This window comes from Drosophila ananassae, chromosome 3L (genome assembly GCF_017639315.1).
Source record: "Drosophila ananassae strain 14024-0371.13 chromosome 3L, ASM1763931v2, whole genome shotgun sequence".
NCBI lineage: Eukaryota > Metazoa > Arthropoda > Insecta > Diptera > Drosophilidae > Drosophila > Drosophila ananassae.
The window spans coordinates 13,913,329-13,924,244 of record NC_057929.1 but is presented as its reverse complement, the minus strand read 5'-3'; the positions used below and the strand labels follow the sequence as shown (position 1 = coordinate 13,924,244).

General features: G+C 39.7%; 1 non-coding gene across 1 annotated transcript; it reads left to right on the top strand.

Moving 5' to 3' along the window:
• The first annotated feature begins 6,167 nt into the window (after positions 1–6,167).
• On the top strand, positions 6,168–6,238 carry Trnag-gcc. The gene has a single exon. It is a non-coding gene; the product is annotated as a tRNA-Gly (tRNA).
• Positions 6,239–10,916: the final 4,678 nt, after the last annotated feature.

Genomic DNA, 10,916 nt, shown 5'->3' with positions numbered 1-10,916 from the left:
CGCAGTCCTTGCAACTATGTTGTCCTGGCCGGCTTGTTTACTTTAGTGTCTCTGCTTTCATTCCTGTTGTTCACTTGCTTTTGTTTGAAATTTATGCGAAAAACTTTCAAATTCGAGAGTGGCAGTTGAGAAATGGCCGACAGGACCAACCGGAGAGCAACAGGAGCAGCATAACCAATTTTTCCATCAGAATCCTATTTTCCAGAGCAGCTTAAATGAAAGCCGCTTGTGGCACTAAAAAACTTTTCGTAAAAGTGTTGAAATATGGCTCATGAGATTTCTAATAAAAACACTAAAAATTAAATGAATTTTGTAAGACCATCACCTAGTAAGGACCTTAAATACAGGATAACTAAGTATTTCAGAAGGTTATTTTGTGTTAGCAATTTTGTGTTCTTAATCTTAATCACACTTTTTCAAGACTCATAGAGCATTAAGAGAAATGGTGTCATTTTATATTTGTTAACAAAGATCACTGAGAAATAAGTTACCAGAATTATATTATTATTTTTTAAAGATTTCAAAATATTAAAAACCAGTTATGATGGAGGCATTTTCTTAACTTCTAGCTACTATTTAAGTACAATTATTTTTTGTATATCCTATAGATTTTTATTTGTGTACTACCACACATAAACGACCAATGCCAAATGTCCCTCTAGGGCCTCTTTAACTTGTTCGCCGGCCAGGGGAACAAAACTAAACTTGGTCTGCAAGCCCGTCCAAATGTATTTAAGGCCAAATCGAACATTAAAGCAGACCGGGCTTAAACCAAGCCGAACAGGAAAACAAATCGCTTGCGAAATGTTGCGGAAGTGCCAATTGTTTTATTACATTTTGTTGTTACTGATGATTTTTGCTTGGGACTGGTGCTAAGGACGCAGTGCCTCCATAATTTCCACAGCTGTCAATGCGCTGCGGAACAGCTTAGCTTCGCAACACTTCAGAACCTTTCTCCTTCTCCCTAATCGCCTTGGGTTTATAGATATATAATGTATACTATATGTGTATATATTTTCCATAATCGCCTGCTGAGTGGAAGTTGTGGAAAAATGTTGTTTGGCTGCTTTACGATTATCCGGGGGATCAATATTCAGCCACCAGACTCAGAGCTGCAGTATCTGGGTTCTGGGTGATATAATATATATATACTCTACCCACTCCGTGCCGTCTCCCAGGACTCCCTCTACAAATTGAATTGTCAAACACAAGTGCGCTATGCTGCAAAATTTTTTTTGCGGGAACAAAGAGCAGTAGTTGGAACTGGAATTGGCGAACAAAGGAAGCCGGGCCAGATTCAGCCCGTTTGGTATTCAAACTGACAGCTAATTGTGCGCTCAAGTGCCTAAAAGGGGTGTGGCAAGGATTGTGAATTGTCCTTGCCAGAACTTGGAATTAAATCAAAAAGCCAATGCGGCAGATGCGAGTCGTTTATTTCGTTTCTGTTCGTTTCCTTTTTTCCTTGTATTTGTTCTTCGACAAGTTGGCATTTTTGGCAGGTCATGAAATTCGTAACCTATACTTATCTGGCTAAAATACGAGTATATCTCTTTTTGCCAATAAATCCATTGCAACACACATGGAACTTTGCTGAAAGGAAAAGGGGCCAAGAGCAATGGGTTCCAGTGAAGTCACAACCCATTCAATGACTTCGATATAATTCAATTTGCATTTTTGCGGATGTGGAATGACATTTTTCCGCTTGTGTGTTTGGCATTGAAAGTTTCCGGTGACTCTCAGGGTAACTTAGTAAATGAGTTTTCAACAAAAAGCGTTAGTAGCCATTTGGAAGGGATAACGTTGGGATAGGAAGCCATAATAAGCTAAAGTATTCTATGAATTTCTAGCATTTGACTTTCTTCGAATTGGCTGTGAAGTTTTGCTTTAATATAATTGAAAATCTAATGAATCAACAGACCACATTGCCTGAAAACCAAATGCAACTCTATGAAAACAAATTCCAAAGCCTTCTCTTAAATTCCTGGAGTAATTTCAAGAATGTTTTCCTTACCAACTTTCGTATAAATTGAACAACTTTCAGGCTTTTGTGTAGCTGGCGGCTTTTGGCTAATTGACCAAACAGACCGTGTGAGGAATTGCCTTAAATTGAAATTCAATAGAATAACAATTAATTCAGTGAGTGGGTTCAGGTGGGGTAATTACCTTGATATATGCCTGTTCCCGGTGAACGGCCAATAGCCAATGGCCACTCCATAAATAAACCAACATTACGTATACGCTTGGGATGCCCGGCACAGCTGGCTGTGAGGGTGAGAGTCAAATGCCATGAAATTTCATTACCTTCAAGAGTAGCTGGAAACAGCATAAAAGTTAAGCTTCTAGCTAAACCAATTACACTTGCCCGCGACTCTGGCAGCCTTCCAAGGGATCCTAAAAATAAGGACAAAAACTAGAAAACAACTAAAACAGTATAATGTCAACAGTGAAACCAGCCACACCAACGACAAATATGCTTTCATGACCAACCAGAGGAGGAACATTCGAGTGGTGGATAGCTGGGGCTGGAGCTGGGGGGAAAGGAACAGAAAAGCAACAGAAGCTTGGGCTTCAGGACATTAAAGAGATTTATTTATTTCTGGCAACATTGTGTGCCCGGCGATTTTCTCAAGCGTATAAACGAAACGGAACGAAACAAGAGCAATTCCTTCACTTGTCAGCCAACACCTCACCCCTCGACTGACAAAAAAAAATCAAAAAGAGTAGCTGGCCCCCCTCCACTTTATCCGAGAAGCTCACTTTCTCACTGCGACTGTCAAAAACTCATTTATTATTTAAATAATATGCAAAGGAGTCAGGATGGGGAGGCTCGGAGGAGAACACGAATAAAATTCAGCCTGTTGTTCATTTTTATTTGAAGGAAACAGCAACGAAAAAAATGAAGCAACTTTTGTGTCAAAGTTCGAGCTTGCCTTTTTTATGATGATGATGATGATGGGGCCCGACAAGTTAAATTTCTTTGGGCCCAAGGATGTTTGGTGTCAGTCCGCAGACATCCGCTGTCAGTTCTTGGCGGCAAAAGAACAACAAATAAAATAAACATAAACGAAACAATTCAAAATCAAATTGTTGATTGCACCCATGCATTTTTGTCATGACAAGTTTATTTATGACTCCAACTCTTTTTGGATGATGAATTCCTGTAGTTCTTAAATTAAATTAAAGGAATTGCCAAAAACTGCCGTGAAGGATATGGAGGAAATGAGTTCAGCAAAATTTATTTCATGACATATACCACTTACAGTGCCTTATCATTGTCACGACCTTCTCCAGGTTGGGGGGCCCCTATATATCTTCCCGTTCACTTTTTGCATAAATAATTGTTTATAAGCACGTGCACATGACTTTATGGCCCTGGCAGGGTTTTATCATTCGGCCTGAAACTTTTCCAAAACAAAAAGGTAACTTTTAGACCCTATAACTGGTGATACATATGATATGGAAAGACTAAAACTCAATAAGGATTGGGTCTCACTAGAGGGTATTTAATATTTCAGACCCTGTTTCACTCAAAGTGCCAGACTACTTTTTTGGTGAAAAGAAGAAAACATGTAAAACACCAAATAGCTGAAGGCGCAAATTCTGGGTGTGGACTGAGAAAAGCCTGGGAAATTTTGGGAAAGTCGAGGGCTTGCGTGACCCGGGTCTAAGAGGTGATAAATAACTGCAGAATGTAGACATCAGAGGCAGTTCACTTTCAGTTCCCCAGTTTCAGGACAAACAAAGTTGTTAGACAAACAACTATGGGTATGGGGGGCCTGTTATGAAGTTAGCCCGGAAGCTAATAGGCCGACAATTGGCCAAGTTTGTGCATCTAACGAGTTTTCGGACTCCCAGCGATATGAATGAAATCCAATTTTCTGATTATGCCCCATAGTATCTTTTTGTAACCTTGGATTGCATTTTCCATTCCATTTTTCTGCTGCTGCTAGTGGTTGTCCTGGCGCTGGTGGTGGTACTGCTGCTGCGAATGTCCTTGGTAGTCACATATAGTGGACTGTGAAGATACTGTAACGTCATGAATGCGAAATGTGAAAATGTGAAATTGTGGTGGATTGAGATATTTTAGAATGCACTCCGGCTATTGTCCTTGTCCTTGGCTAAAAATAAACAGAAATGTAAATATGCTGCGGGTAAGACAAAGCCAGCCAGCCAGCCTTCCAGCCAAACAACAATCGCACTGGCAATCCCAGTAATAATAATAACAGCAGGGACAACACACAGACACAAAGTGCTTGTTAAACAACCCAGCAGGATAATAGAGAGAGACAAGCGATAGAGAGGCAGCTAGACACAAAACACAAATAGTATCAAGTAAGTAAATTAACTGCAAATAGGCAGGTAATAACATTCCTTAATATTAAATTGTTATTTCCATTGTTACAAGACCAAACAATAACGAGTTCATGGCCAGCATTCTGTCACTGGTTTCGGGCTGACGAGAGTTGTTACGGAGATAATTCCAAATTAATGCACCAAAGTGGACATCTGCTAATTGAGCTGCACTACTGTTTTTGACATTCCGGGAAAAGTGGTTTACGACACGTGGATCTGGTAATTACCACAGTGCGATAATCACCTGGCATAAACCTGACAGACACCTACAATTCGTATTTAATTCGAGTCAATTGTATGTGAAGAATCATTAACAATTCAAGCTAAGATGGTAATGAGGGCAATTCAACAGCTCGAATAATCAATATCCAATTAATTTAAAAATAATTGGACAATTACTAGGCTTCAAAATTCATTTACTTCGAGCGGAGAATATTAAATTAATTGACAATGTAGTGAAATGTTTAAATGTTGATTGAAACCAATAACCTAAAACTTCCACCAAGCTGGAGTCTGTCTTTAAAGCTTAAATCCCTCGTCTACCTGTTGGCTTTCCCAAATATGTCTGCCATTAAAATCTTGCACTCCATTAAGCAATTAGGTTTTCATGTAAATGACAAAATCCATTACATTTAATTGGAACATTTTAAAAGCCAGTAACTGCCTATTCCCGAGTCTCTCAACACATTTTGGCTGCAAGTCGCGTTTCTCTGACACATATCAGAAGCAATTTAATAGGAAATCGTTGGGGGATTTATTTTTTCATGCATAATTTAGAATTCAAAGCTGTGATGGCATATTTTTATTGTAATTAGAATAATTATTTTTCCGCAGGCATTATTTTACTTCAAAAAGCGTCGAGGATAAGGATACAAAAAATTCAATTTAAATGTATATGCATGAGGCGAGGAGGATTTCTCTATCGGAATTAAGAAACTTTCCGTGGAAACTCTGCCACATTTTTGCTTCCTATCCTGGATATCCAGTTTGTTCGTGTAAATGTGAACTAAAAGCGGCTAAAATTCTCATAATCCTCAAACAGGAAGCCCGGAAAACAAACAATGAACTAGCGTGGGGGGGCTTGAAAATTCAGATGGGACGCCAAGGAGAGTTTTCCCGCCTGACCATGCATATTTTATGAGACCCACAAGTGGTCAGCGGGGCTAGGAATGGGGTTTTGGGGAAAAGCAAGTCCTATGCTTTTAATTGGCTATTGAAAATGGAGGCCAAGTTTTCCATTGCTGTTGATTTTTGGGGCTGGAAAGTGTGAAGACACCCACCCACCCACAATAGGGAGAAACACATTTCATCAGCCAGGGACAGAGTGAAGTCATTTCCCCAGCAAAGTGCTCAATAAACTAGTGAATGAGATACTGCCACGTCAATACAATCGGCCGTCAATACACCCGTCCCATTATTCCCTCATTCATCCACTTTCCACCTTTTCAGCTGCGAGGGCCGCCCACGCAGTTGATTGACTTTTGTTTTTGGGGCCTTTGTCTATTAAATTCCTGGCACAACAAAATTAGCACACAGATTCATTATTTTGTTATGGGTGAACATTTCTTAAGAAAATAAACAATATTTTTAAACCAATTTATGGCAAAATTAAAGAATAATGTGGAACGGAACTCGGAGAAGTTGAAATGCGTGGAGTGTCTATTGAATACTCTTTCCTTTCAACTGTTGTGATAAGAATTATGATTTATTTTTATAAGATAAGAGGTGGTAGTTTTGATTTCACACTTTTTTATTTATAGATTATGGACAATATAAAAAAACTAGAATATTTTTGGGAGCTATTTTTTCAAGAAGCATCGGTGGTTCAGTGGTAGAATGCTCGCCTGCCACGCGGGCGGCCCGGGTTCGATTCCCGGCCGATGCATGACTCCATTTTTTTTTATAAATTCTACAAAAATATTATTTTGCCTCTCAAATCAAACACACCCACAAATTTAAGAGCTCGGTCAAGTCCATAACCATAAGCGTGTATATGAATATTATAAAAAAAATCGTTTTTTTTTGTGTTTAGGTAATGGCCAGGCCAGAAAACATCAATTTTTATGGTATTTGCTACACGAAAGCTAGATTACTCATACGCCCCGAGTGCCGCCCTCATCCAGAAGGCGAAAATGTGAAGGAAAATCCCCAGGGGATAGTGCAGGGAAAAGTGCACAAATTAGCAGTGTCCGAGAAGTGGGCAGGATTGGCGTGATAAAGTGGCTTTATCGTTCTATTAATCATACGCCATGTTGGCCATTCAACAGTTTTTCCGCATCAGCTCGGCCTGTCAGTTTAAATTATGCCTTAAGTGGTGCGACACCGATTAAATGTATTCATTATTCAGCCAGTTCGCTCGCTCAAGAGCATTGTAAAGAAAGTAAAAGAATTATGGGATATTTACCATTGAGCGGCGAAAGTTTTCATCGATTGGCGGCAACTTGTAAATTACCGCCAAGTTTGCCGGCAAAAAATTGAATAATTATGCAAAAACCTCTTTAAGATGCAATGTAAAAGTTCGCACTTTCAGGCAACTTTACTCTCTGTAAATATTTGAGCAAGAATCTTGTGGCAGCCACATGAACATTGGCATTATCAGGTGCAGAGGATGTACATGGGAATGATGGGAGGAAAGTAGGGTCCTTGAGCGTTGGCATAAATATTTAGGGGGCCCAGCATCCTGGCATATATGAGCACATGATGATGAGAAACCAACAAGATGGCTAAAGTTGAGTTCGCACGGCAGCCAAATTACACTTTATGCGGATATTACGCATACGACGTGGTGGCGGTAAGTGCCACGAATTGGCTGGATATTGGCCTGCTTTCCTCACCCCCTGCTCATGGGATCCTAATTTAGTAAATCCCTATTTTAGCAAATTTATTCTTATTGAATTAATCCTTCTCCAACTGTTGCTGCTTCGTTTCTACTGTCAATTTTATTTGGCTCTCATGGCATATTAAGTGCCAGCCATTTGCCAAAGCGAGGCATGCAACGTGTTTTCCCCCAATTGGTAAGGGGGGCGGTCTGGAAGGGCGTGGCCCTCACAAAGGGGCGTAACGGCGTCAATGGGTGGGCGTGATAATGAGCTGCAGTTTGTTTTGAGTCATGTAGGGAGAGAAGTGGGGCGGAAAGCAAAGTCAGAGCTAACGAAGCAACATTTCATTCCAGTTCCCCAGCTATGAGTAGATATGTAGTCCTTATTCCACATAATCCAGCAATCCCAAGGAGAACTTAAAGTCTTATGAGTGTCAATGCCAACATCCAGCTCTTTGTTGGCCATTGTTAATGTTCCAGTACTCGGAACTAAGCTAACCAGGCTTTCTTTGAGTTCGTTTTGGGGATTTAGTTTGGCAATTATAAGACCTCTGAAGGCAATAACTGGCATATGTCGGATGATTCCCAATGCAGCAGCGGCTGCCCTCCGAATTTTTTGGGTCATGTCGATTCCTCTGCCATTACAAATGTGAAATCAATTCTCCGATTGAAAGTGAGAAATCAAACAGAGGGCGGAGTGGGCGGACGCTGCAAGGATTCTGCCAGCATATTCTTGACTGTGAAAATGGCCTGAAGCCTCCGTTTCCGTCAGTGCCAAAAAAACCGCAAAAAAGAAAGCCGGCGAGGGTGGAGGCGTGGGAGAAATGCAGAAGAAATGAACAGGAAAATTCCGACAAACCAAGGAGTAAAGCAAAAGCCAATGAAGGGAGAGGCGACAAGGGAAATGGATCAATGTCGAATTTCAAATAGGAAGTTGATGGTAATTTCAGTAGAGAGCTTATGTCTTCCTTTGTAATTGTTCGATTGATTTGGAGGATCTGGAATAAGCGGAAGTAGCTTACCAGCTGAACATGATTTAATTAGAAGCCTTTGTAGTTTGTGAATCAGAAATAGTTTTCAAGAGAATCTTGAAAAAGACAAATCATGACTTACTAATCACTTATCATGTAATTATAATTAATATTCCAAGACCTACACCATTTCGTTATTAAATATTTACTGAATATTAATGCGGAGGAAATTCGTCAATTAATTTCCCTTTGATTGATTGACTCGCACATCGCCAGTCCGTATTTATTCACTGACTTTCGAAAGCGGGAAATAAAAAATTCGCAAACAAATGGCCATTACAATATTGAGCTCCGCTAACAGGATGGGGGCATGCTGCGGAGGGCTTGCCACAGACAAATCCAGTTACAAATTGCAACATATTTGCATTCGCCGCTTGCATACACCAACATTCACCATTGACTAAAGCACTCACTCAATCATCGCTCAGGGACAAAAGCAAATACAAACACAAGTACCAAAAATACGACAAAATTTCCGCAGAACGGTGTAAATGGTGGATCTGGTTTTACTCTATTTGGCCAAAAAAAACTAGTGAAATCGATTGCGTGCTGCGTTAAATGTCAGCCCGCAGCCAATTGCAGATGTCAACACATGCACACGCCCCGGCAAACAGACCCAGTCACACACACACAGGCACAGTAAACTTGTCCTGGCACACGCACATATTTTGCGCCTAAAAGATGCCAAGCGAAATTTTCACGATTGAAGGGCTGAGTGACAGGAAAAAGGAAAAGGGGAAAAGTGTCGGCGGAAAAGCGAAACATTTTTGATTTATGTGCGTTATATTACACAGAAAACAAAATTATAACAAATTACTGGCATAAATAATATGAGAAGCAGACAATTTTTTTATATTTCTCGCCGTGTCGGTGTTCATTGCGTGTCAAAAGCGTTCAATTAGAAAATGCCAAAAAACTGTCTGGCGAATTCATTTCAATTTTACAGGACAGCGAACACGCCCCAAGCCTCGAAAGCCCCCCAAAAGCCTTTCCTATTTAATTCATTGTCCTGGCTGTCAATCGCATTAATTTATAATTATCGCGTACGCACACAGCCATCATGGACTACAATGGCCGACTAATTAAGGCAAAGCAATTATCTTAGGGAGCGACTAAGTCGGCGCACGGGCTACTTCAAACTACCATTAGGGGCGTGGCAGATCCGCAATCTGTCTAATCCCATCTGGTAGCCCACAATATCCTTATCCACCTTAAATATGCCGAAAGGTAATTTGGGCAAATCCCACGATTTGCCTATTACTTATCTCAATGTCCTTGTCCTTGTTTATCTGCTCTCTCCCTCCCTCAATAGTCCTTGTCCCTCCCACTTGTGCGTACTAGGATGTGTTTGCACTTTGAATTAATTAAACTGAATTTGATTATAGTGATTCTTTTATTTCTGCTTTTTTGATTGCAAGATGTTTAATGCAATGTAAACAAAAATAAATAAAGCTTTAGGGCCCCAGCTAGTCCTCTCTCTTTCCCACCTGATCTATTGTCTCACTTCCACCCACCGAGGTGAACAATAGGCTTCTTCGATGCTGATAAGACGAAGAAAAGAATACAAAGGGAATTGGGAAGATGAAAGAAGTTATTCTTGAGGACACTGCGAACACTCAAATACACTTTTTCAAAGGATAATGTTTAAAAAATGTTGACAAAAAATCAAAAAAATATTTTCTTCTTAGATTTTGATGCAGATTGAATAAAAATCGAAGTACAACTCGTTTAAGGTATTCCGCTCAAGAATCGGATGATTATTGACAAAGATATAGAAATCGCTGGGGGCCATATTGTGCGTTTTCTTCTGAACGATATATCATATCAGATACTATAGTCAAAGCTTTCATAGTTAGAGTATCAACAAAAAGAAAAAGGAAATATATTGGCAGTCACATCTCAGGGGAATCTTTTAGCCTGAAAAAAAAATTCTTAATCGCCTTCAAAAAAACGTTCCCAAAATAAAATTCCCACAAACGTACAGCAAAAGAAAATAAAAATCATTCGAATGAAAACAAGTTAAACAAACCATTGCCACTTTGAAATAATTTTCTTAAAAATAAAAACAAAAACACTTTTCAGAACAACCCCAACTACAATTCCCCAATTTTTTTTGAAACTCTCTGCAAATATTTGGTTTATTGGGGTGTGCGGTGTGTGTATGTGGCTGTGGATAAATTTTTGAAAATTTATTTGAGGCAGCCTGTGGCTGCATTTGAAGTGGTAACCATTACCAATGCGTGTTGAAACCTCGTCCGCCGCCGCCCTCATCTCTGGCTCGTCCTGGCCTCGTCCTGGCGGAGGGTATACATATTTGCATGGCAAATTTTTTGTTGAATTTCTTTTAACATTTTAGTCGGTTAATGTTTTATTCATGCGACCTCACAGAATCCCATTAACAAATTTACACATTTTCAATATTTTTGTGTTTTCTTAGTGGGAAATCGATAATGTAGTATAATAAAAAAACACAAAAAGCTAAAAAATCTGTGAAATATTCAATTAGGCAATGTAAACACAAAGATACTCGAAAATTCGAACAATGCCATCTGCATGCTTGGGGCACTTATTTCAAAAGTCTATTTTTGAGTATTTTGTTGTGCCTGCTGTTGTCTGCGCACATTTATTTGGTTTTTAATTATTTTAATTGAACAAAAAACACAAACACACGATTTTCTTTGTTTATGTGTGGGGCCTTGGGCTCTTCGCAGTTC